General features: G+C 39.6%; 1 non-coding gene across 1 annotated transcript; it reads right to left on the bottom strand.

The window, feature by feature from the left end:
• Positions 1–23,682: 23,682 nt before the first annotated feature.
• LOC136877898 (5S ribosomal RNA) lies at positions 23,683–23,801 on the bottom strand. Its single transcript, XR_010860825.2, has one exon. It is a non-coding gene; the product is annotated as a 5S ribosomal RNA (ribosomal RNA).
• Between the last annotated feature and the right edge of the window lie 1,545 nt (positions 23,802–25,346).

The raw sequence follows: 25,346 nt of genomic DNA, 5'->3' as shown, positions 1-25,346 counted from the left end.
CTTGCGTGAACCCACATGGTTCACAAACCAATACCTATTACCTCGAGATAATAATAATAATAATAATAATAATAATAATAGTAATAATAATAATAATAATAATAATAGTAATAATAATAATAACGATTTTTAAAAAGTTTGGTTATCTTTCAAAATGACACAAATAGCAGAACACAGTTAATTTAAGCTAAAGTTCCTAAACAACTAAAACACCGGGCTCCATAGGAGACCTGCTTATTTACCAATACAGTTTTAAAGTCGTTAAAGTTTGAAGACATGGCCTCAATATTTAAAGTCTCTGTCTGGCGCACATGAACGATTATGAGATTTTAAAAAAAAAAAATCTCTTCTTCGAAGCTGAATGCATGGGTTGAAGGAAATCCCAATAAATAATACTGGAGTTCAGTAACTTGCAGTTCAGTTGATGTTCAGCTGAATCACATTGTCACAGTTCATTCTACTCACTAGGCAGATGAGATCAGTAAAGATTCCAGATGATCCATAAGCAGGAAAAAAGAAATTAGGAGGACGATGTTCGGTAGTCAACTTAATGAGGGCGAAACAGCCCATTGATAATAGTTTATCTAACCGGGGTCTATAACCCCAGACAAAGTCAACATGTTGCTGGAAACAGAGACGCGTCCTCTCCTCATGACGGCGAAAGGCCAACTCAGAAGTGCTTACGCGATTGCGTCAGAAGCGTTGGTAGCGCTAGCGATATACACAGAGCGCTGATTGGTCGGCGATCAGTAGAGGCGAAAATTTGCAAGCAAGTCGTAGAGGGCAGCGCAACAAGGAATGGAACGACAGAGAAGACTCCTTAATTGGACAAATATGTATTAAGTTCATTTAAGGAGAATGGGCAACTACCCACACGTAGAGAATATCAATGTGGAAAAGTGATCACAGCACATAAGAGACAGCGAAGAAGGATATTAGCGAAAAGCCTTGGGACACAAATTTCAATGTTCATATTCCAGTCCGAAAAGGTTTAGGAAGAGGGTTTCGAACACGTTTCTTCCGTCATATGACTTAGAAATTTTAGCGCCTTGTGAACCTGTAGTTCGCAGATAATTAAAAAGTTACTAGCAGCTTTAATTGGAATTGTATCATCAGATGTCTATACGCCTTACACGAGACAGTTTTTACGTGCCGGTACGTCTCGTACTCGTTGACGTTTTGCTCGAACGTGAACTCGTAAGTGGGAATAGCACTAGGTTAGTATGAATATTCACCTCACTAAATAATTGACACGCATGCTGAATTTTAAGATACCAGTAAAAACTTACACTGTCTGATGAAGAGTGCCGCTGTTCCGGCCCAACATCCAGCTAACCGCTCCGTAATTTAAAGTCATGGTCGTTATATGTGTAGCCATGTTGTTGTTATTGTTCGAGTCATCAGTCCATAGACTGGTTTGATGCAGCCCTCCATGTCATCCTATCCTATGCTAACCTTTTCATTTCTACGTAACTACTGCATCCTACATTTGCTCTAATATGCTTGTCATATTCATACCTCGGTCTACCCCTACCTTTCTTACCACCTACACTTCCTTCAAAAACCAACTGCACAAGTCGTGGGTGTCTTAAGATGTGTCCTATCATTCTATCTCTTCTTCTTGTCAAATTTAGCCAAATCGATCTCCTCTCACCTATTCGATTCAGTATCTCTTCATTTGTGATTCGATCTATCCATCTCACCTTCAGCATTCTTCTGTAACACCACTTTTCAAAAACTTCTATTCTCTCTCTTTCTGAGCTAGTAATCGTCCATGTTTCACTTCCATACAATGCCACGCTCTACACGAAAGACTTTCGTGTAGCCATGTAACAGAATTAAATACATTTTTAAATATACTATTTCACAAAATCGCAGGAACTGAGGGGAGTAGAGCGGATCGTATTAGAGAGTAACTGATTTTTTAAATGGAACACAAACAAATCTAAGTCCCTCATTGGGAACATAGACTTTCCTTTCGGAATAGCTAGGTGGGCAATAATTCCAATGTGCAAATTTACCTCCCGTATGCAGTAATCAGATTGTGCCTCTACTAATCGGCTTCCGATAAATTCACCTGCATACATCCCAGTGTCAGTGAGTAGGACCTGATACACTATCTCTGATGTGCCTAGTATTCGGCCTGAGACGGAACGCTGGTTTATAGAACAAAGGTCTGAAAAGCCTTACATGTATTTTTTTAAATGGCAGCTAAGTATGGTAGCTATTTAGATATCAGCGACAAAAGAAGAACATTACAGAAACATTAAAAGGGAACATCCTGACGCGTTAAATCAGTTGAATTGAGTGTTTTGAAATCATGCGGATGCTGAGCTAATAACTTAGTATTTACACTCGAGAAATAGCAATGAAGCTCCTAATTATCTCGGATAAGTGATCACATAAAAATATAGACAAACACTCCTTAGTCGTAAAATCCAAAATATACAAGTGAATCGAATGTTACTGGGAATGAAGTAAAATGAAAGATACACCTCTATGTGAAAGAGAAGATCATTAACACGAACATGGTAAGCGCCTGCGAGATAGAGATATGAAGATATTTCCTAACAGTCGTAGGACTTTCCATATCCTGATTCCCAAGCAATATTACTGGGACACATTACATTAATCTGGTAACAATAATCGGAAATAACTCAGCAAATATTTATTTAAAACTATGTTCCATAAGCTCAGAAAAACCTTCACCAATCACATCGTCTGAAATTAATATGATTGGCAGTCACAGGATGCGGGAGGAACTTTAACAGAGTAGTTAGGTTTTGTGTATCTTAATGTAACACGTACTTAAATTTGTTGTATCTCTGGGTGCTTTTGACAATATGCAGACCACTCAATAACCAGATTCGTAAGTCATCGCCCCGCGAGATTACGATGGTAGAAAATAAATATATAGGCCTAATCAAATTTTCTCAAACTTTACCATCGGATGTATATTAGACAAAAAATGCCTGAAACATACAAGAATATTTAATTCGACACTCTGCATGAAAAACGTCCTAATTGTTTCGTTTCTTGTCACCCCAATTTAATATTTTAGTTTAACACATACAGCATAAGGCAGCATTTGCATAAACTACATGTAGCTTTCCTCTGATCCTTCCAGTCCATTAATTAATTAATTAATTAATTAATTAATTAATTATTTAATTAATTAATTAATTAATTAATTTCGTGTGGCTACTTCTAGCCGAGTGCATAACTTGTTAGACAGACCCTCCGATGAGGTTGGGCGACATCTGCCATGTGTAGGTAACTGCTTGTTATTGTGGTGGGGGTAGTTTTATGTGTGGTGTATGAGTTGCAGGTATGTTGGGAACAGCACAAAAACACAACCTCCAGGCCATTGGAATTAACCAATGAAGGTTAAAATCTCCAACTTTGCCGGGAATCGAACCCGGGACCCTCTGAACCGAAGGCCAGTACGCTGACCTTTCAGCCAACGAGTCGGACTTCCAGTCCATAATATTGCCTTACAGTATTCCAGTGGAATGATTACATGCTGTCAAAGGCCATTATTAGGAAAAACACGATTATTTCTATTAAAAATCAGACGTGAGTGTACAAATAAAGCTGGCTCATAGTCTTAGGTCACTGTTGATCAGTGGCGTGCGATGGTCACATTCGTTACCCCAGCTGCAAAGATTTTTTTCTTATATACAAGTATAAGCAATCGTACCCCACTTCACTATCTAAATTCAACATTAGCATTTTATAAGGCTGCGTTTTTCGTGGAAAGGTCTACCTGAGAAAGGTCTTTCAAGAATATTGTCAACCACACGCTCGCACATACTTCCAAATTAATATTCGTGGCAGTGGTGACATCATCATAACTTAATATATAGCAGATTTTAAACAATGTACTTACAGTTCCAACCAGTGACGCTTCGGTGATAGTACAATCATGGTTTCCACAAAAGTACACAGGGACTAACGATGTGTTTTTCACTTAAAAAGCCTAACCTAAACTGAATCAGTAAAATTTAACTGGTATTTTACCGTCTCCGAAGTTTTATATTTCCACTTGCGAAACCTTCACCTATAATCCAAGAGGAACACTACAATAATTCACTATATACAATCATCACAGACAACCAAATGCAAACTTCTTTTACATCGCGCTCAGCTCTGTGTTCATGCTGAGCAAACTAAATATTTTCTGCGGCTGTCGGAAAACATACTCTACACATGCCATCAATTAATTGCTCGAAAAGTCTTCATACATGCCGAAATCCAGAAATACGATATATTCTTTTATATTACAATTGATTTCATAAAATGGCTCTACTTTTATTAGCAAGACGATGTTCACGTGGCTATACCGTTAACATGTTAATATTTTCATCGTAGCCTCTAGTGTGTGGCGCTGAACACTTGGAGTGTCAAGTATTAAAATTAACAGACCATACCCCAGCTAACTGGCCTGTCGCCGTAAATTGCTGTCGGGGGATGGCCCACAGCCCCGCCCCACTGCCAGGACAAGGAAGCTTCAAGTTCATGCGTCAAGCAAGCGGCTTAAATTTCGCTGGGGTAGCTCTCTTTCGTGCCGGCAAGGAAACCCAGCTCGCTGTAGAAGCTGAACTGCGGTAGTGCGAGCAGATTGACGAGACGGCTCTACTCGGCTTCGCTTAGATGTTCACAGTTTTTTGAACATTATAAAAGTCGTTCTAAGGATTAATAAGTAAATGGTAACACAAAGTTATTTACCGCAGCAGCGATGAGTGCACGCCATTGCTGTTGATATTATGATCACAACCATTGAATTTCAGTTTTTTATGGTATGCGAACCACATGTGCGTGACATTACATTTAAAATTTCCCACTTGCATTTGCTGGAATTGGAAGCGTGGTTGCTACTGCGGAGACCTGGTGGCGATGTAACACGGCCATCATGCCACAATATTAAAAAAAAACAGCGAAACCGCAGTCAAATTTGTTCGCATGCTGTGATGAACTTTTCTTAATTACTACAGAATTACGCTATCCTATATTTTCTCAAATCTACGCGTCCTTCTTACGTCTTCGCTGTCCTCTAATTGTTTTGATATTTAGAAGACATATATGTTTAGAGCACTTTAATATTTTAATAGCTAAACAGGGCTTTATTACATCAATATACAATGAAGTTCTAAATGTATTTGGACGGAAGATCAAATTATTAACATACACTTAGAAATAAAGTAGAAAATAAAGGCTAGGATGCAAAATAGAACGATTTCCTATCATCTGTGCATGTTTAAACTCCCAAAATTGATAGACCATTCTTGCTTTGGAAAATTAAAAGGCTAACAGTAATGTAATGATAAGTAGTGACGATATTTCATATTGTTTAGTTATAGAAAGACAAGTTTCAAAAATAGTGATTACCTTTGGTATTATTTAAGCATAAAGAAACAAGGCTGTGACATACGTACATTCAGTGTTTAAGCATTATCGTTATTACTTCGTGTCAGAACGTTGATAAAATATGAACAGTACAAATATACATAACGTACACGTTAATACTACACAAAATACTCGTACATTACACTTTAAAGATATACAATGGAAGATTTTTTTCAAGAATTACAGTGAGATTCGTTTTTAATCAAGAATCTAATTTCTGATGGTCTCCTTCACATGGCATTGATATTGACTGATATTAATACAATGTAATCGAAGGGCTTCACTTAACCGAATTACACTGACATTCCTGCTTCAGAAACATATACTTAAACACTCGTTTAAATAAAATACAGCGTATCTCAAGCTTCTGTCAAATGGCATAGTTTAACTAAATCAAGGTCCATGTAAGAAATATAGTATAAAAACCACTGCCATACTTTCAAATCTGCACCACAACATGTACACATTGTGTTGAATAAATGTTAGTTAATAAAATTTAATAGTGTCTCTAGATCCTATATCACCTTATCTGTTTAATATTTTCATAGAATTCGCTATTAGAACAGTAAAAGGAAAAACGAAGGGATAAATTTTAACGGTAAACACATTCATAGTATTCGCTTTGCAGATGATATTGCATTGCTAGCTGATATTAAACAACACGTTAGAGAAGTTCAGGCTAAAAATTAACACAAAGAAAACGAAAATGATGGTCATTCAAAAGAAGAAGGCTGAATTAAAAAGAAACATTAAATTAGGCTGTGGAAAAATATATCAGGTTAAAGAATTTTGTTATCTGGCCAGTGTTATTACCAATGATAATCAGTGCCTAACAGAAGTCAAAAGAAGAATTGCTATGGTAAAACAAGTGTTTCAAATCAGGAAAAGTCTATTGTTAAATAAGCACATAGGAATTGAAACCAGGAAGACATTCGTTAAAACCTTTGTTTGGAGTGTGCTAACTTACATTAATAATATTCTCTGTCATTTGAAGAGTAAGCGAAATTATGTTCGTAACAAAAGTTGTTTATAATAAAGGAACGTTTCACATATAGTCGAAGTATTTATACAAAACATCATTAGTATAAGATAAAATTGAAGGAAACTGTTCTGGTTTTCCTACAAACTCCCCTTCTATTCAGAGATTTTTAAATTATACATACATACATACATACATACATACATACATACATACATACATACATACATACATACATACATTATCATTATAGACTGTTATGCCTTTCAGCGTTCAGTCTGCAAGCCTCTGAGAATTTACTAAACGTCGCCACAATCCTCGATTTGCAACTAGTGTTGTGGCCTCATTTAGTTCTATACCTCTTATCTTTAAATCGTTAGAAACAGAGTCTAACCATCGTCGTCTTGGTCTCCCTCTACTTCTCTTACCCTCCATAACAGAGTCCATTATTCTCCTAGGTAACCTATCCTCCTCCATTCGCCTCACATGACCCCACCACCGAAGCCGGTTTATGCGTACAGCTTCATCCATCGAGTTCATTCCTAAATTAGCCTTTATCTCCTCATTCCGTCCTGCCATTGTTCCCACCTGTTTGTACCAGCAATCATTCTTGCTACTTTCATGTCTGTTACTTCTAACTTATGAATAAGATATCCTGAGTCCACCCAGCTTTCGCTCCCGTAAAGCAAAGTTGGTCTGAAAATATGCATATCAAAATCTTCCCCGACATGGTCATACTCCAAATGTGAAGTTTGATAGAGATCTATTTAGCCGTTATCCGTGATGGTGGAACAAGCAGACAAACAGACACGAAAAATAAAAACCACTGGTACGGTCTTGAGTTGACCTAAAACGGATAAATATCTGAAAAATGGGAAAAACAAACGAAATTACAGACATCGGACCCCGTACAACTTTATTTTTATAGATTTCAGTGTCAGGTAAATGTTTCACTCATCGAAACAAACAGTGTTATGCCAGCTTGCATGCGAGGGCCTGTGAAATCAAGAGTTTTAGCTTTCTCAAGTACAGTGGCTTACGCCAATTGACTGATACAACCTCCTGTTAACTGTGGGTTATGACTAGTTGGTTACACCAACCGGCTTGCCTGATCTTGCCATGTGTGGGGTTACACTATCAACTTTCTTCTTTCTCTGCATTGGAGGAAGGTGTTCAGGGTTACACCAATTCACCAGTGTTAACTACTTGATTCACACATAATCTCAATTTGGAAATTCGGAAGGGTTACGCCAATTGACTTGTACACCATCGACATTTATATTAGACGCAGGGAATTTTCTTAGCAAAAAGGGAAATTCTCTGCCGCTAGTAGGGAACATTAATATCGGCCATCTTACAACGATGCCATAGCTTGTCAGTGATCGATACGCAGACCCTTCAGGAACATAGTCTTTTCCATGTTCAGTGAGAAAGTTACGCTTAAATCGCTACTTCGAGTAGTTGTGAAGGAGAAATTGCTTCGTTTTTCATTTCTAGAATTTGTAACCAATTCGCGCACCCATGACCGCATTTTCACCCTATTTACCTTAAAAGCTTTCGTGAAACTTGCTTGCAGATTCGGACCAAAACGCATAAACCCAGCATCCCATATCCAACAACTTGTAACCGTAGAGTTTCTGTCGACTCTGTTCCAAACGGGTTCACAGCCAGATAATTTTTCGCCTAATGAAACAACTATTACTAGTTAACGCGTAAGCATGATGACTGAACAGTATTTCATCACTACTCGTTCTCATGATGCTTGCGTTCTTATAGCAACCTATAAATGGAGCTACCGACCTGGTATACATAGATGACGAACATTGGTCGCCATGGTTACAATGATGTAAGAGAATTGATGACGCTAAGGTGGTGGTGGTGATTACCGTTTTAAGAGGAAATACAACTAGGACACCATCCTATAATATAACACTAATCAGAGAAAAAATGGAAGGGAAGAAGCACTTCGAAAAATGTACGTATCGGCCAAAGAAAGACAAAGGCCACGAAGGGCGTGAACATGAAAGACTCCCTATCCCTCGGGAACCTAATAGCGTAAGGGTCGGAAAAGAACAAGAGTTGACTAAGGAAGGTCGGGTAGGATAGATGAAAGTGAAGATCCCGGCACAAATAAGTGTAAGCAATGCCAGGACTCACCTAAGTGCCCCGTGGTCACCAGCCCACGCTCCAAAGTTCAGAGTCCTTAGGACCCATTTTAGTCGCATCTTACGACAGGCGGGGGATACCATCAGTGTTATTCTACCACCCCCACCCACAGGGGAATTGGTGAAGCTAATTCCAGATAGACCCCCAGCCCAAAGTATACGCATGATAAAATAAGTGACTAAAAACTCTCTCACTACTATACTTCCTAAGTCCGTGAAATGTTCCATCTCCCTCTGTATCGTTTCTCCTCCCATTCACTCAGATGCCTACTGAGCTACGCGGTTATTCTCATAGCTATGAGCTTGCATTTGAGAGACAGCCCAACTGTCGGCAACCCTGAAGAGAGTTTTCCACGTTTTCCCATTTTCACACCAGGTAAATGTAGACCACTGTCTTCCGATTCCTGGTGGATTTGGCAAAAAATATCTAAGTTCCTCAATATCTCTGTTACCTATCATTTTTACATGCTTTAGATAGAGCTGATTTGTCTGTATATAACTCAGCATTTGTGGAAACTATAATGATACGAAGTGTCTTCGTTATTATTCCTCGTATGTCAATAAAATATATGAAAGAAGAAAAGATCGCAAATTTTACTTGGCACAAATTTCATCAAAACCTCCGTGGCTTAGGCGGCAGCGTGCAGGCCTCTCACCGCTGGATACCGTGGTTCAAATCCCGGGTCACTCCATGTGAGATTTGTGGTGGACAAAGCGGAGGCGGGACAGGTTTTTTCCGGGCACTCCGGTTTTCCACGTCATATTCATTCCAGCAACACTCTCCAACATCATTTCATTTCATCTATCATTCATTAAACATTGCTCCAGAGGAGTGCGACAGGCTTCAGTAGCCGGCACAATTCCTATCCTCGCCGCTAGATGGGGGCTTCGTTCATTTCATTCCTGACCCGGTCGAATGGCTGGAAACAGGCTGTCGATTTTCACAAATTTCATTATTTACAATTATTCGATGAAGCTAACAGTAAAGAAGAAATGTGACGTATCCTTCTTTGAACCCTCAACATAGTTACGCCACTGTCTCAAAATAATATACGCAACCTGGTATTTAGCCCGGATATCCATGAACTTAAATATAGGGTATCGAAAATTTGTGCTCAGCCGTCTTTTCCGATTATGTATTTTTTGTGTAATGAATGTATATATAATTTCACAATAAATGTACGTAGTCACAAGTCCGTACAATGCTACAACTCTAGGTCTAGCTTTTTGACACAATCAGCTGCTCCATTCGACGTGCAGTAAATATCCATTAGCTTTCCGCTGAAAGCTCGAATTGGGCAGTCAGTAACAATGTAGTGGATTGACTGAGAAGGGACACCACTATCACAATTTGCAGAGCTAGTACAACCCTATTTGCACAATAGATAACCACATCTGCCTTGTCCAGTTCTTATCCGACTTATCCACCGTCACCTTGGAAGATCTACTTCGTACTTTACCCATCCCGGGCATATCAGGACATCAATTAAGTAATTCGGCTTCACAAATAAATATATAAATGGAGTTCTTGTATGGGAACCTTCGGAAATCACTTCCCGGGCTCGAAGTCCCATCCTCCCTACTTTCATTGCGTCAACGGCTAAAGCTCAATAGCATACGGGTAAAGGAATGTTCGTAAAAGAAAAATGGGCACTACATTAAATATAACGAAAGTTGGATTCTCTACAATGTGAGAGGAATACACTAATATTATTAAATGAGAAGAGTTTTTTTCCCTATATTTGCTAAGAATTTCATTATACTGATAGAACCACACGATAAAATGCACGAGATAATGCCATATAACACATCAAAATAAAACAAGGCAAAATAAATAATTTGTATACAGTATTCCTCAAAGTCTTTGTCAGTTCATACACGGTTTTGGCTATCGGTTGGCATACATTAAATCGCCTTATTAGCGAGTGTAATAATATATTCACTTTACACAAATGCAGGTTTTATTTGTCATTGAGCGATGATACTCGATGGTATCTATTCGTTGAATGGATTGACCATAAGGTCTGAATGACATTATCTAATTAAGCCATACTATTAGTTGGCCGTCATGGTTATGGATAATTTAGTAATTTAGCAGATAATTTAGTACATTTTTCTACCCACGAGATCGCATCGTCGCATATCGAACACATGACCACTTGACCACATCAATTACATATTATACTGAACACATACACGTATTTCTGGGTTTGCTTGACCCTGTTATACACGAAGCGGATCAACATAACGTCGGTTTCCTATCCATCACCATAATCATTAAAGAACAACATAAATACATGAACACATTACACAAAGAAGTAATAAACACAATAGCAAACAATATATCTTGAAAATATGGCCTAGTCAAGCCATATGATATCAGCTCAAATTCATCGTCCTGACGCGGGCGAACCCACGTTCACCAGCTCCCAATGTGCAAATATCTGAAACTCCTATCACGAGCTAATTTAATAAATAAAAATGGGAAGGAATACATCCCTGACAGAATCATAAAATTCTCAACACTAGTCATAATGTATCATTGGCATGGGATTGTTAATGCAGCGGCGAATGATGAGACTTACTAGGGCTAATATTCTGAAGGCTTTTAAATACGACTCGGTCCGCGCATTGGACCAGACAAATCCCCTTTCATCATAAATCTGTCCCTCTTGTTGTGGTCAGTGTTCAACCTTGCGGCCACAAAAACGCTTTCTATGTTCTTTCTGTCTTCTCATTTTTGCTCGTTTCCAAGTACACAATTACTCAAGAGCTGCCAATTCTTATTTCTTATTGTTCTGGCCATATAGAGCCTAATTCAATACGTCGCGATAACCTTCATTATTCTAATTCTTTATCCTTCTATCATCTCGAACATTTCACAAGTCTCACCTTCCCCATTGTCGCGCTACTGTATCTCAAATCCATCTCATTAATTTATATGGTAGACTCTATTCCCACAGGTCATTTAACTAATACTATCTCACTCGCGTATCTATATAATTCGTAAGTTGCACCTCGGGCTTGAACATCTTCAATGACCATATTCTTAATTATTATGAGATTTATAAAAATACATGCATTACCATGTGAAGCAAATACATAATCTATATTCAAATTATTATGAAGATCCATACCAGTTCGTAAAATTAGGAAGAAATTATAAATTCAGCTGAAGTACAGTTTTCCCCCTGGAAATATATGCTTTACACGCACTTGAAATTTATAGGATCTTATGCACTAATTCATGCAAAAAAGCTCGCTAAAATATTAGTGATTATCAATAAATCATACAAGAAATCCTAATTAAATTAATAAAATATTTTTTCCCAGTAACATGCGTATAGTGTTCCCTACATTTAATTTTATTAATTACGTAAAATAAACAAAACTAGTATTACAATTATATCAATATGCGAAAGTGCAGATCTCATGCTTAGTATATTTTAAAAATGTACTAATCGATACTCTGTGTGGTTTGCTGTCGTGGGGTTTTTAGACCTCCATTACGACAGCTTCACTCTTAAATAAACCTTGGTTCCTCTTCCTCGTGGTGCCAACAATGTCTCGAACTATGGTCTTCTACTGTTGGAGTATCTCAACGTTCCCTGAAGAGATGAATGCTAGCACTAGGCGCGACTCCAGTTGATTCCAATCCTGGGTTTGACGATCACTCATAAACATACAGGCAAAATGGGAAATTGGTTAATGAACACTGTTTATGCGTTTTCAAAGAACCTACTGGCGATTAGATCCACTTATTGATTCAAATGGACTAACCCAAATAGCGGTAAGTTTGTATAATCACTATTCATTTCCCCTTTTATCACACAGCCTGACTAATAGTTACTGTTATTTACCATGAGTGTCCATGGAGTATACAAACGTTTTCCTATCACGAACACCGTTCGTTACATTTACTGAGCGTCGCTCACTGTTTAAATGCCTCAAAATTGGCCACTATTAATTACTGAATGTAATCGGCTGTCTCACTAATTCTAAGCAACCTTATGCGTTTGCCCGCTCTTTGACAATTGCACCATAAGCCGTCATTGAAGTTACAAATATTTAAAGGAATAAATGTTGAAATAACACCTCTATTAATCACTACCGTACTTCGTCTCGCACCACACGGCTTATTTCGCGATATTTACAACGTGCTGATATGTTTTTCATCGTCACAGCACTTCACACACTGTTCTCCATTTTTTGCATAGTTCCACACTGACACGTAAGAAGTACGGCCGCACAAATTATAATGGGTTCCTGCATCTAGGTCTGGGTTCCATTTATATTATTTTCGCTGACTGGTCGGAGAGGTGGTAAACCACGCCCCGAATTCCGCTCCGCTAAACGTATTCTTTCAGCGACGTGAGAGTAATCAAATTATAGCTCTTGACCCCTGTTTTATACTGATCTAGTCTCATGTCTATCCGATCAGTGCGTCGTTCACAATCTCAAAAGCGTCCTTTTATAAATTCACGCGTTATGGTCTATCCCGTAACAACTCCCACCTTTTTCCTCACGTTGCCAAATCTTAGCACTTGGCTTCAGTCTGCGCACTGCTATATGACGTGCGTCTTTACCGATCCAGTATTAAGGTACTGCGTTTATGTGCATCAACAACTTGCATTAAATACGCCGGTTCGTATGAGTCCTGACTTATAAATTTCCATAGATTACCTCAGAAGAAGGTATTCTTATTCGTATTAGTCATATATGGTGGATTGGCACCAATGAATGCGCTGTTGAATCAGTATTTTTATTTCGTGAGGGTTAACACACCTTAATTTACCCCACTCTCTGACAAAATACACTTTTACGCATAGCGTCATCACTTCTTCTTCCTCGCTCCAAGTATGAGCGCAATTTCAAGGTTCCGCGGTACAGCACAGAGGCCTGCTCCCTTCGAGCTCGCGTACTGCAACTCGTGTCCCGATTTGAGGCGTAAATTGCTAATTGCGACACTATATGTCGCAGAACGTTGCGGAAAATGGCATATATTGTTGCCTTGGCCTCCTAACATGCTCATCGTGTGGTGATGGACGGTTACAGTACGATGGGTCTTCGTTGCCTCACGCACGTCGGATTAACCACCACACTGCTCTACACGTATCCCCCGGGTCGTGCTAAGAAAGCAACAGTGATAAGTAGAGCCCGGATTTTTATGCATTAATAGGTTAGAATGCAAACTTACTGAAGAGAGTAGCAAGTATAGTCTACCTTCGCAACAACTATGCTATGGGGTTTGCATAAACATTAAGCGTACGGCCCAACAGAACCCCTATAATTTATGTTACTCTTGCCACATTATGGAAGAGCGGGTGGCTGACACTTCCTACTAATAAAATTAGTTTGCAATCTAACCTGTTATTGCATAAAAATCCGGGCTTTAGTGATAAGATAAAACGACCTCTCGGTCATAGAGCGAACAAGAAGGAGGTGTGTGTTCCTTTTCAGGACCCTCAAATTCGTAGAATTGGACAATCACTGCACATTTATCAATTGAATACCTGTTTTCTTCCGGTGATGTATTGAACCATATCGTTATATGCTTCAGGTACATAATTTTGATATTGCATAACACTGTGGGCTTATTTCATAACATAGCATTGTGAGGAAGTCAGTTAGAAGACGCTTGGATACTGGGCCACGCTAATGTAAGAGACCAGCCGGTACCTAGCTTGTATCAACGATTCTTTCAAATTTGAACGAAGTCGCTGGGGAGAGCCGCTGCATCGCTCTTTGTTCCGCGAATTCGAACTCAGCCAATCACAAGCTGGTAGGAGGAGTACGAGGTACCGGGGAGCCACCGAACAACGATATCAGGACAACCAACTTGGTAAACTGCAGGACTGAACCAGCAAGATATTACGAGGGGAATCCGTCTTTGCGCCGATATTCCACAGTTCTGATATGTCCAGAGTGGCAGACGTGAATTTATCAATGCCTGTATTTGGAAAGGTTGATTAGTTGCAGTTGATAGAAATATTTCGCACTCTCAACGGCTTGCTGTTTAAAACTCAAGCGGCGGTTGAACCGACATCCTATTCACTCAGGGGGACTCCCCGGTTTCAAATGGACGTGAGTGAGTCTTTAGAAGAACGAGGAAAGGGAAGAGATTGGCCATTCCTGTGCTGTTCATCAATGTTACTTGTTCGCTAACCGACACCGTATTTTGCTAACGTCGCTTTATTATGGTGATGTTTGAACTAAACCAGTTGCTATATTCGAGAAGTATTCATTTGACTGTGATATTTTTTTTTTTTTTTTTTTTTTGGCTGTGTAAATCATTCCGATTCGGGTAACCTCTACCCGTGACGATTATTAAGGTAACGCCAAGGTGCGGGTTGGCGCATAAGTTATATAACTCTCCTAAAGACGGTAGGAACGGTATCAATTATCAACGCATAAAACCCCACAGACTAATTAACTTTAGTGAATTTCTGTAAACTGTATCGGTTTGCGTTCCGTGGTCGCGTAATGTCCGTATGCGTATCGCTATATTGCCGCGACAAGAACTGACTGTGCCCGGACGTTGTGTCCTTAATTTAATGGTACTTCCTAAGTCCGTGATATATCTCCCTCAGCATCGTTTCTCCTCCCTTTCATTCAGATGCATACTGATCTCCGCGATTAAAGTCTCATAGCTATGAACTTGCATTTGAGAGACAGTAGGTTAGAGCCCAGCTGTCGGCAGCCCTGAAAATAGCTTTCCATTTTTCCCATTTTCACACCAGATTAATATTGGCTACTGTCTTACGATCGTAACCCCGTCGTATTCCTTCGTCACCATAAGACATCTTAGTATCCGTTTAATGCAAAATTTCAGTAGTATATTTCTTCCCATGAGCCATTATTTCTTGACAATGATCGTTTCAATTTGATATTAAATAAAAAAATAAAATAACGTTGATGAGATATTTGTCGAGAAATTTGTTAAACAGAAATGAGACACATGATCATCGTGATTTCATTAGACTAATTTTCAGCTTACTTCTCAAAGGGGTACAGTAGGTTAGTGAAGCAAGGAGCGCGGACAGCCCACGAAGAGGAGACTGTTATCCCTCAGTATTGATCGGATTCAGCGGAGAAACTTTTACTTGGTGAAGCATATTCCATTTGCTTGTTTACAGTTCAGCAGATATAACCCAGGCGTTTCCTTCTCTCTAAATGGTCTGCTTTTACTCCTCGCGGAATAACATCATTTGATACATCAACAATGTAGATGGCTTTGTACACTTTACTTTACTGTCGTTGAAACAACAGAAATGGATTAAAGAGGATATGCTGTTTTCCACTTATTTTATTGTGTATTTCAAATGTTACTGGGCAATAAAGAAGCACTAGCTGGAATTTCTCCAAATGGGTTCAGCTTTAATTCTCCCTGTTGTAGGATTATTGACAAAGAAATAACAATCTCTTGACAGACATTCGAAAATATTTATTGTAAAGACATTTTCGCCAGTTTCGTGAACCTTCGTCACAATCGTTGTTCCGTACGTAAACATATTTAATAAACATGCGATCAGGAGCAGGTCTGATATTGCTCTCTGTATGGGCTCTCCTCATTTATATTTTCTGACCAACCTGTCTTGGCGAACACCAGCTTTCAGAGCATTGGTAACCTAGAGCGTTTTACTTTCCATTCTACCGAAAAAAGTGATCCATTAGTAGCCTATTGCAAACATTGAGATCGACAGTAGAGCAATGCATACGAAGAGTGTTCAAAAAGAAACCGAACATTTGCTATAACATATTTGTCGCTTATTGTACATTTTAAGCACTGTCCCCCTCAAAATAGTCCCCTCTACTGGCAATGCACCGTTCCCATCGTTTCTTCCACTTCTTAAAGCCTCCTAGAACGCACTTTCTGGGATGGCGCGCATGTCTCTTGTCGCATGTCTTAAATCTCTTTTGTTTGGACTTGATGTTTCCTACAATTGCTCCTTGGAGCGCTGAACGTTCCTTCCGCCTGCCATACTTTTGTATGGGACTGGTACTTCCGGTTTTACACATGCTGAGCGAATGTCATTTGACGTGACGCGATATCTCTTGCCTCAACGCGAGGCACAATATATTCTTGAGTATCAATGCCAGCCGGCATTTTTGAGTATCAGATATCATTTTAAAAGTACAGTCCACTATTTTTTGAACTTGTTTGCAGTTTATTTTAACGTGTTACCAGAAACTCTGCATATGTTGTGGTTTCAACATCATAGCCATAAACACACGTCTAATCGCCTGTTATGATGTTCTTAAGGAAGTTTTCGTTGTCATTGACAGTGGCAAGCATTTTCTGGCTGATTTCAACAGTCAGCAAACGCGGTACGAATTTTGTACTGATACGACGCACCTCTTGTTTTTCACTTAAACTTTGATTGAAAAGTGTACGTGAAAATTTTGCCAAGTTTGTAGAAAAATTTCACACACACACACACACACACACACACACATTGTTTTTCAAGCTCTTTCGTTGTCACTATGTACCTAGGTGTTAATATAAGGAAAGATCTTCATTGGGGTAATCACATAAATATGATTGTAAATAAAGGCTACAGATCCCTGCACATGGTTATGAGGGTATTTAGAGGTTGTTGTAAGTATGTAAAGAAGAGAGCATGTAAATATCTGGTAAGACCCCAAATAGAGTATTGTTCCAGTGTATGGGACCCTCACCACGATTACTTGATTCGAGAACTGGAAAAAATTCAAAGAAAAGCAGCTCGATTTGTTCTGGATGATTTCTGACGAAAGAGTAGCGATCCAAAAATGTAGCAAATTTTGCGATGGGAAGAATTGGGAGAAAGGAGACGAGCTGCTCGACTAAGTGGTATGTTCCGAGCTGTCAGTGGAGATGGAGTGACATCATTAGACGAATAAGTTTGAGCGTGGTCTTTAAAAGTAGGAAAGATCACAATATGAAGATAAAGCTGGAATTCAGGAGGACAAATCGAGGCAAATATTCGTTTATAGGAAGGAGAGTTCAATAAATTTCCAATTCATTTTCAATAATTTAAGAAAAGGCTAGGAAAACAACTTTTCTCCAGATACTCCGGTTTTCCCTGTCGTCTTTCATTCCAGTAACACTCTCCACTATAATTCCATTTAATCTGTCAGTCATTAATTATTGCCCCAGAGGACTGCGACAGACTTCGGCGGCCGGCACAATTCCTATCCTCGCCGCTAGATGGGTGTTCCATTCATTCCATTCCTGACCCCGTCGAATGACTGGAAACAGGCTGTGGATTTTAAATATTTTTTTTAGGAAAATGACAGGTAGGAAAACTGCCACCTGGGCGACTGCCCTAAATGCGGATCAGTATTGATTGATTGATTGATTGATTGATTGATTGATTGATTGATTGATTGATTGATTGATTGATTGATTGATTGATTGATTGATTGATTGATTGATTGATTGATTGATTGATTGATTGATTGATTGATTGATTGATTGATTGATTGATTGATTGATTGATTGATTGATTGATTGATTGATTGATTGATTGATTGATTGACATTAATCCGACTAACAGCTTGCGCACATGCTCACTTCAAAGGCTGTAGCTCGCCAGCTAACGGTCAGAGCGAACCGCGGCAAATGGCAGTTTGTCCAAACCTGCCGTTACGAACGCTAAAGAAGCGCAGCACGCACCGTCTGCCGGATAGAGAGCTATTTCAAAAAGTTCGGTTTCTTTTTTTAACACACATGTAATAATAATAGTATTGGTTTTAACACCCCCCCCCCCTTCGTTAACTATGGTTATTGTTTTAGGAAAGATAGAGGTGCCGAAATTTATTCCGGCAGGTGTTTTTATGTTTTTATACGTACTGATGTTTCTAGCGACACGAGGCTGGCGTATTTGAACAACTTCCAATACTACAGGACTGATCCGGGATTGATCTGCACCAACTTAGTCTCAGAAAGTTAGCACTTAACCTGAGCCACTGAACCGGGTAACACTTTAGAGCAGGGCCTCTCAAACGCCCAAAATCTCACGTGCGCAAATTGAGGCGAAGATTCCTGTGCACAGTGCATCGGTCACATTCGGCTCGGCTCGGACCAACGCTTCGTTCTGGGCTACTCGGCTCAACTCGGCTCAACTCGGCTCGGATATGGAGCGCTGCGGAGCAAGTGACGAAGAGGGAGACAGGCGGACCGAGCGAGACAGGCGTGGGGAAAGAGAGAGACAGCGCTATTGCTCCAAATCGAAGAGTGGGGGTCTGCACTCTGGTCAACCAGGCGAAGTCGTCTTTTGCACCGTGCACAGTTCATGCACGGTGCATGCACTCTGAGAGGCCATGGTGAATTCCCTCGTTGCGTCAGATTTACTTCATTCCAGTAACCTCGTACCACGTAATTAATTCTTCTCTATCCATTTGGCATTTGGAACCCTATATATTCCAAGCACCAGGACACTCATTTGTTGGGAACTTAATTCCAATTGTTCCCATTTGGGAACATAATTCCTGTTTTCTTTCTTGCAGAAAATTTGAAAAGTGAGCGACTTCGACTATGATTCCCAAATAGAGAGAAAGGTCCCTGCCTACTGCTGTTGGGATTATTCACGCTTTCCTGACAACCGGAAGTATTGAAATATAAGGAACCTCAAATGTTTATCATTTTCCTCTCCTGCGTCGTTCTGCCTTATTTTTAAAATAAAGTTAATTAAAAGGCGTTTTTTATGTACTGTAGGTGATATTGTGTTAGATTAGACCTACGTAGTTTTCTTTATAAAAACGATTAAACTTAAATGCAAAAAAAGTTGAACATGGATCATTAAGAGTGGCTAAATGTTTGTTGTCCCCAATTGGGAACAATGGCAACAAAGGATATCAAATCTACCAAAATTGCGAGTGCCATTATGTAGTTAGATCATGGAAGTCAAGACAACAGTCATTATTCCTTCGTATTAGCTCTGTCTGATGTAAGGACACTAATTTTTATACTGATTAGTGATCAACATCATTGTCACCTTTTTCAGTATTGTTGTACAAATACCAACTATACATTATTATGCAGTGTTTGTACATCGTGGCGCATCTTATAAATAATAATTGTGACTGCACTGATTGTAAGATTTCCCACACTCAAAGAAATTGAGAAAGAGTTGGATTCTATTGATGCCGGAAGTAACCTTGACATTGTTTTCATACCTCCCGAACGCGGTGATGGTTATGTTACTGATGAAGAATGCAGAGATGATAAAACTACTGCTGAATGCAGTGATCTGCCTGTCCATGTTTCTGGGGAAGTCGGGCTGCATGTTCCACATACAATCGCAAAAGAACCAAGGGAAGATAATACTCCAGAAGCTTATACACTTAAGAAAAATGACTTGCGGGAAAAGTTACTTTGAACTGAAATAAAACGGAGGAGGATTATGACAATTTGCCTAACAGAACTTCACCAACATCAACTGATTCGCATCCAGAGCTTATTGGATTAGAACCCTTTCACTTCTTTCGCTACTTTTTTAACGAAACGGTGTATAAGCTTCTCTTTGAAGGAACTTGAAGGTACGCAAATCAGCTTAGTGATATGAATTTCACTTGTGATGAGGGCAATATTAGGAATTTTTTTAACAATATACTTGTCAGGCTGCCATTCTCTCCCTAAAGAAAAGGTTTACTAGTCGAAAGCTGACGATGTGTATGTGCCCATTGTTGCCGAACAAATGATTTGCAAGAGATTCCACAATATAAAGAAAAAACCACGTTCTGCCAACAATGAAAGTTTTAATCCATGGGATAAAATGTCTAAGGTCAGACCACAGTGTTGCAAATGAAGCATTGCAGCAATTTGTAATTTTTTAAGATAAACTTAGCATTGATCCCCTATTTTGGATATCACAATTGTAAGAAGTTAATTAGGACAAAACCTATTATATTCGACTTCAAGCAATGGATGCTTTGTTCGTCTACTGGAGATTCGTTCCAAATGGATAGCAAATGCTGAAGCTGAGACATCTACACATTTAGAAAAGAAAGTCGTGAATCAAATGCTCAGTTGTATTCAAGACCCGTCTTGACATCAGGTCTTATGACCTCGTATGACTTGCCAGCGGAACTGCGTGCGCTTGTTTTCAGAGCCACTGAGACAGTAAGAGAAGTGTGGCTCAGGAAGTATCCTCTAGAAGGCATAAAACAAAACGACAGGTTAGAGCAAAGTACATTTGCCTATAGAAGTGACAGTAATGTCATTGGAGTAAAATGGAAAGACAACAAGGTGGCTTGTCTAGTGACAAACTACGATACAGTGTACCCAAATAATCAAGCCCAAAGATACAGCAAATGTATAAGAAGCACATTAAGGTCGAACAGCCTCGCCTAATAAACAATTACAATAAGCATATGGGTGGCGTGGACTTGTTGATAGGTTCGTATCTCAATACAGGCCAGTAATTACTTCCTAAAAATGGTACTGGCCCATTCTCATATTTTGCGACCGTATGAGTTTGCCGTGCGGTTAGGGGCGCGCAGCTGTGAGCTTGCATCCGGGATATAGTGGGTTCGAGCCCCACTACTGGTAGCCCTGAAGATGGTCTTCCATGGTTTCCCATTTTCACACCAGGTAAATGCTGGGGCTGTACCTTATTTAAGGCCACGTCTGCTTCCTTCCCACTCCTCGAACTTTCCTATCCCATCGTCGCCACAAGACCTATCTGCGCGACGTAAAGCCAGTTCTAAGAAAGAATGAGAGTAGCAGCGTGGAGAATCTGGACTACTCTTGAACCTAACATGAAGATGGATCAGCTTCAATTCATAAGGCACGTTTATAGTGGCATGTTCACATACAGTAAATTTGGTCTAAGATGTAGGGCGAGTGGTTCCTAATGCTTCACGCTCAAGAAAGGGCTTGGATTCATGTGATCTCAGCAGGACGTCAGGGATGATGTAGACTGTGCAAGAGGAACGCCAGAATGCAGTGCATTCAGTACGAAACCTTGCTACACATCCATTGTTCATCACAGCACCGCAATTGACTTGTAAGAACATACACGAGCATTGCCCCATTGTTCCCATTTGGGAAATTTGTTTTCTTTTTAACTGATCATATATACTTTAATTAAGATATAAAAGCGTGGGAAAATAAATATTTTCATAATATCAACTTTTCATAGGTTGGGAACTAATGGGTTAATGGAGTTCGGACGCAGAAAACAAAAACTCTTGACTCTTTTAGAATTCCATTCCAAGAATTAATTTATGCGTTTCAGTTAACCTAGATTGCGTATAGGTACTAATGTTAAATATCACTGCATTTTCACATTTTTTTAAATCTTAAAAGAATGTCACCATTTCCAAAAGCAATTCACATAGATGTTTGCACCGATCTGCAGACAAAATCATAACAGCTAGTGCTGCCTAATGGATGGTAATTTAGTGATTATTCAAAATGAATTACTTTGATCGCGATGTTCATCAATATTTGTCTAAATATGTGACCATATCCCATAAAATACCAAGTCGATCATACTAAACATTCGGGAAATCTTTAAATCAGGTGAAAGAAGCTATTGAACAACAATAGGAGTAGTAGTAAAAACATTCCCACTACCTGAACCAGGTGCTTGGACGGTGTTTCCAAGTAAATAGTGCCTAAGTATGGGCGCCACGTTGTTAAGATAGTGTTTGTCACTTAGATATTGTCTAAAGTCGATACCGGGAGAGTTGGCCGTGCGGTTAGGGGCGCGCGGCTGTGAGCTTGCATCCGGGATATAGTGGGTTCGAATTCCAATAAAAGGTACTCACCTACTGACTGTGATTTCCTCCTGTACTCGGTAGTAGACTATCGATGTTTTTCTTGCTAGTGGCTTTACGTCGCACCGACACAGATAGGTCTTGCGGCGACGATGGGACAGGATAGGGCTAGGAGTTTGAAGGAAGTGGCCGTGGCTTTAAGTAAGGTACAGCCCCAGCAATTGCGTGGTGTGAAAATGAGAAACCACGGAAAAACATCTTCAGGGCTGCCGACAGTGGGGTTCGAACCCACTATCTCCCGAATACTGGATACTGGCCACACTTAAGCGACTGCAGCTATCGAGCTCGGTAGTAGCTGAGTACTACGAACCATATAAATGATATTGCTATTGGAACGATTCCAGAGAATTTGTTGAATGGCTTCCTTAATGTAATTTGCTGCAGAATCATAGCAATCCTTTAGAAATGCAACGGGAAGCACAGTAAAGATTACCATTGGTCCATTACGATTCATTCTTTACAGGACACCCTAATAGCCATTCAGATTAAGGCAAACTTTAAAACTAACTTGAACTACCCAGAAATGTATTTCTGTTAACTTGTATTAGAAACACCTATTGGAGAACTCCGTTATTTATTTTTCTTTACCATGTTATCATCGTCTTCTCATCTGTTTCAAAAAGAACGACCCAGTATCCAGTATTCGGGAGATAGTGGGTTCGAAACCCACTGTCGGCAGCCCTGAAGATGGTTTTCCTTGGTTTCCCATTTTCACACCAGGCAAGTGCTAGGGGGGCCGATGACCTCGATGTTAGGCCCCTTTAAACAACAAGCATCAAGCAAATGCTAGGGCTGTACCTTAATTAAGGCCACGGCCGCTTCGTTCTCACTGCTAGCCCCTTCCTGTCCCATCGTCGCCATAAGACCTATCTGTGTCGGTGCGATTTAACACGCTGTAAACAGAATCCACAGTTCTAGCCATTCAAACAAGCAACTCCATTTTGGAAACTTTCTAGGGATATGAAGTACGAATTTTAGGTAAATATATAAAAAATTTAGAATATGTTATTTATTCCAAAAATTACAATCCTTTTCTTAATAATCGTTATCCGGTACATTAGATTAGCAGTTTGCATTTTTCTACCACTACGAGCGCTAATGTGAGTCGATGCAGAGTTTCACTTAAGTCTTTATAACCACATTCGTTGTGGACATTTTTCACAAAATCAAAAAATGCCTGAGGGTATTGAACCAAGGAACATATTAACCAAACCCCACGGCACTTAACACCCTTGAAAGGGCTTTGGCCTGCCCAGCGACCGTTGCTCAGCCCGAGGGCCTGCAGATTACGAGGGGCGGTGTGGTCAGCATGACGCATCCTCTCGGCCGTTATTCTGGGCTTTCGAGACCGGAAAAATGGAATTGAGCCTACGGCATGTGGTGTTCCCAGGCGGTCACCCATCCAAGTACTGACCACGCCCAATGTTGCTTAACTGCGGTGATCGGACGAGAACCGGTGTATTCAGCATGGTATGGCCGTTGGCCAGGAACATGTTACAGAAATATTTATGTAAATAAGTTAATTTGGCTAGGGTTAGATCTAAAAAGAAAACGAATAAAAAACAAGCGATTTTAGGCCTACTTCTGGAACTGCATTTAGGTTGGAAGTAATTTTTGATATTTTTCCTTTTCAGTTTGGTAGAGCTATCCATGACACATAATCTGAAACCTTTTCGGGCCCTTTGTTCCTTCAATGTTCGTCACAATTGAGGACACTGTTTAATTTTACGTTTTTCGTAGCCTGCTGAGAGATGTTTGCAACATTTAGAAACTTATTTCAGGCGGAAAAAGGAGCACTTGGATTTATATGACGAGACATTAACTGAGACATTTTTATGCAATTATTTCCAACTCCTGAAGGATAAAAACAATTTAGAAACACTTCAGAATAAATACTGGAAGTTTTGATGAAATTGAGAGCGACTAGAAACTACATTAGTTTGATACTTCAGGGAAGTAGTGATACTAAATGTCTGATGCACGACCAGCTGGTTATCATAGATTCCCGAGTGTCTCGCAAGTGTGAGCAGTCCACTGATAAACAGGGATATAATCATCCCGGGTCTCTAAAGTTCCGAGCCGTTCCGCCACTGTGTGGGAGTCTTTATTCTCTTCACTAAGCCATCATGTCGAATTATACGCTGTAATAATTTAGCTCTTCTAAGTTTCTTAGTAAACTTTTGTCCTCCTGAGCTCTTCTAAGGATGTCCTCGTTAGTTATCTTGCCGCTCCAACTTATTTTATGCATCCTTCCTTTGCACCAGATCTCAAATGCTAGCAGCGCTCCTCCTTTTCACCTATTGCCCATCATTTGCTTCCATACACAAAAATATATACTTATCAATTTAGTTTTTTAAACACAGCAAACTGCCGATTATCTGGGAGCGGATTATCCGATTTCCGGATTATCCGTGCACTCGTGAGGTTTACTGTATTATTATTTTCAATTTCTTTATTTTTGTCACGGCATATTGAAAATGTATGAAGTGTGCGCTTTAAATTCGAACGCGCTCTTGACTACAAGTGTGCAGGAGGCATGGTTTGTTCGAGAGCTAAACACTAAACAATATACTGTACAAATGTTCTGCGATAGCAGTCATGCTACGAAGCAAAAGAAAGTGGTTTTAAATTTTAAACAAAAGCTTGAATTATTCGAGAAAGGAAAATCAGTAAATAAATTAGCGAATGATTATGTTTTGGTGTTCAGACAGCTAGAGACATTCGCTAGAAATTGCAGCAGTGAACCATGCCCCTCGAAATAAAATTATATCAAGAGATCGACTTAGGAAAACTGGGATGGATGTAGAAATTGGAAGGGATATCATTTGATATCAATTTAGGGTGCTTTGTAAGCTGAAGAAAGCAAATATTTTATAGGGCCTTTGGCTTGCAAGGTTCATTTTTTACATCGTCGGGTTGTTCTACATTAAAAATTCACAAAATCGTATTATCTGTGTTTCAATTATTCGTGCGAATTTGTCCGGTGTTTAGCACGGGTAATAGAGAGTTTGCTGTAATGCTGTTTGGAC

This window comes from Anabrus simplex, chromosome 7, assembly GCF_040414725.1.
Source record: "Anabrus simplex isolate iqAnaSimp1 chromosome 7, ASM4041472v1, whole genome shotgun sequence".
Lineage (NCBI taxonomy): Eukaryota > Metazoa > Arthropoda > Insecta > Orthoptera > Tettigoniidae > Anabrus > Anabrus simplex.
Note: the sequence above shows the minus strand (reverse complement) of the source record. Positions and strands in the feature narration are given on the sequence as shown.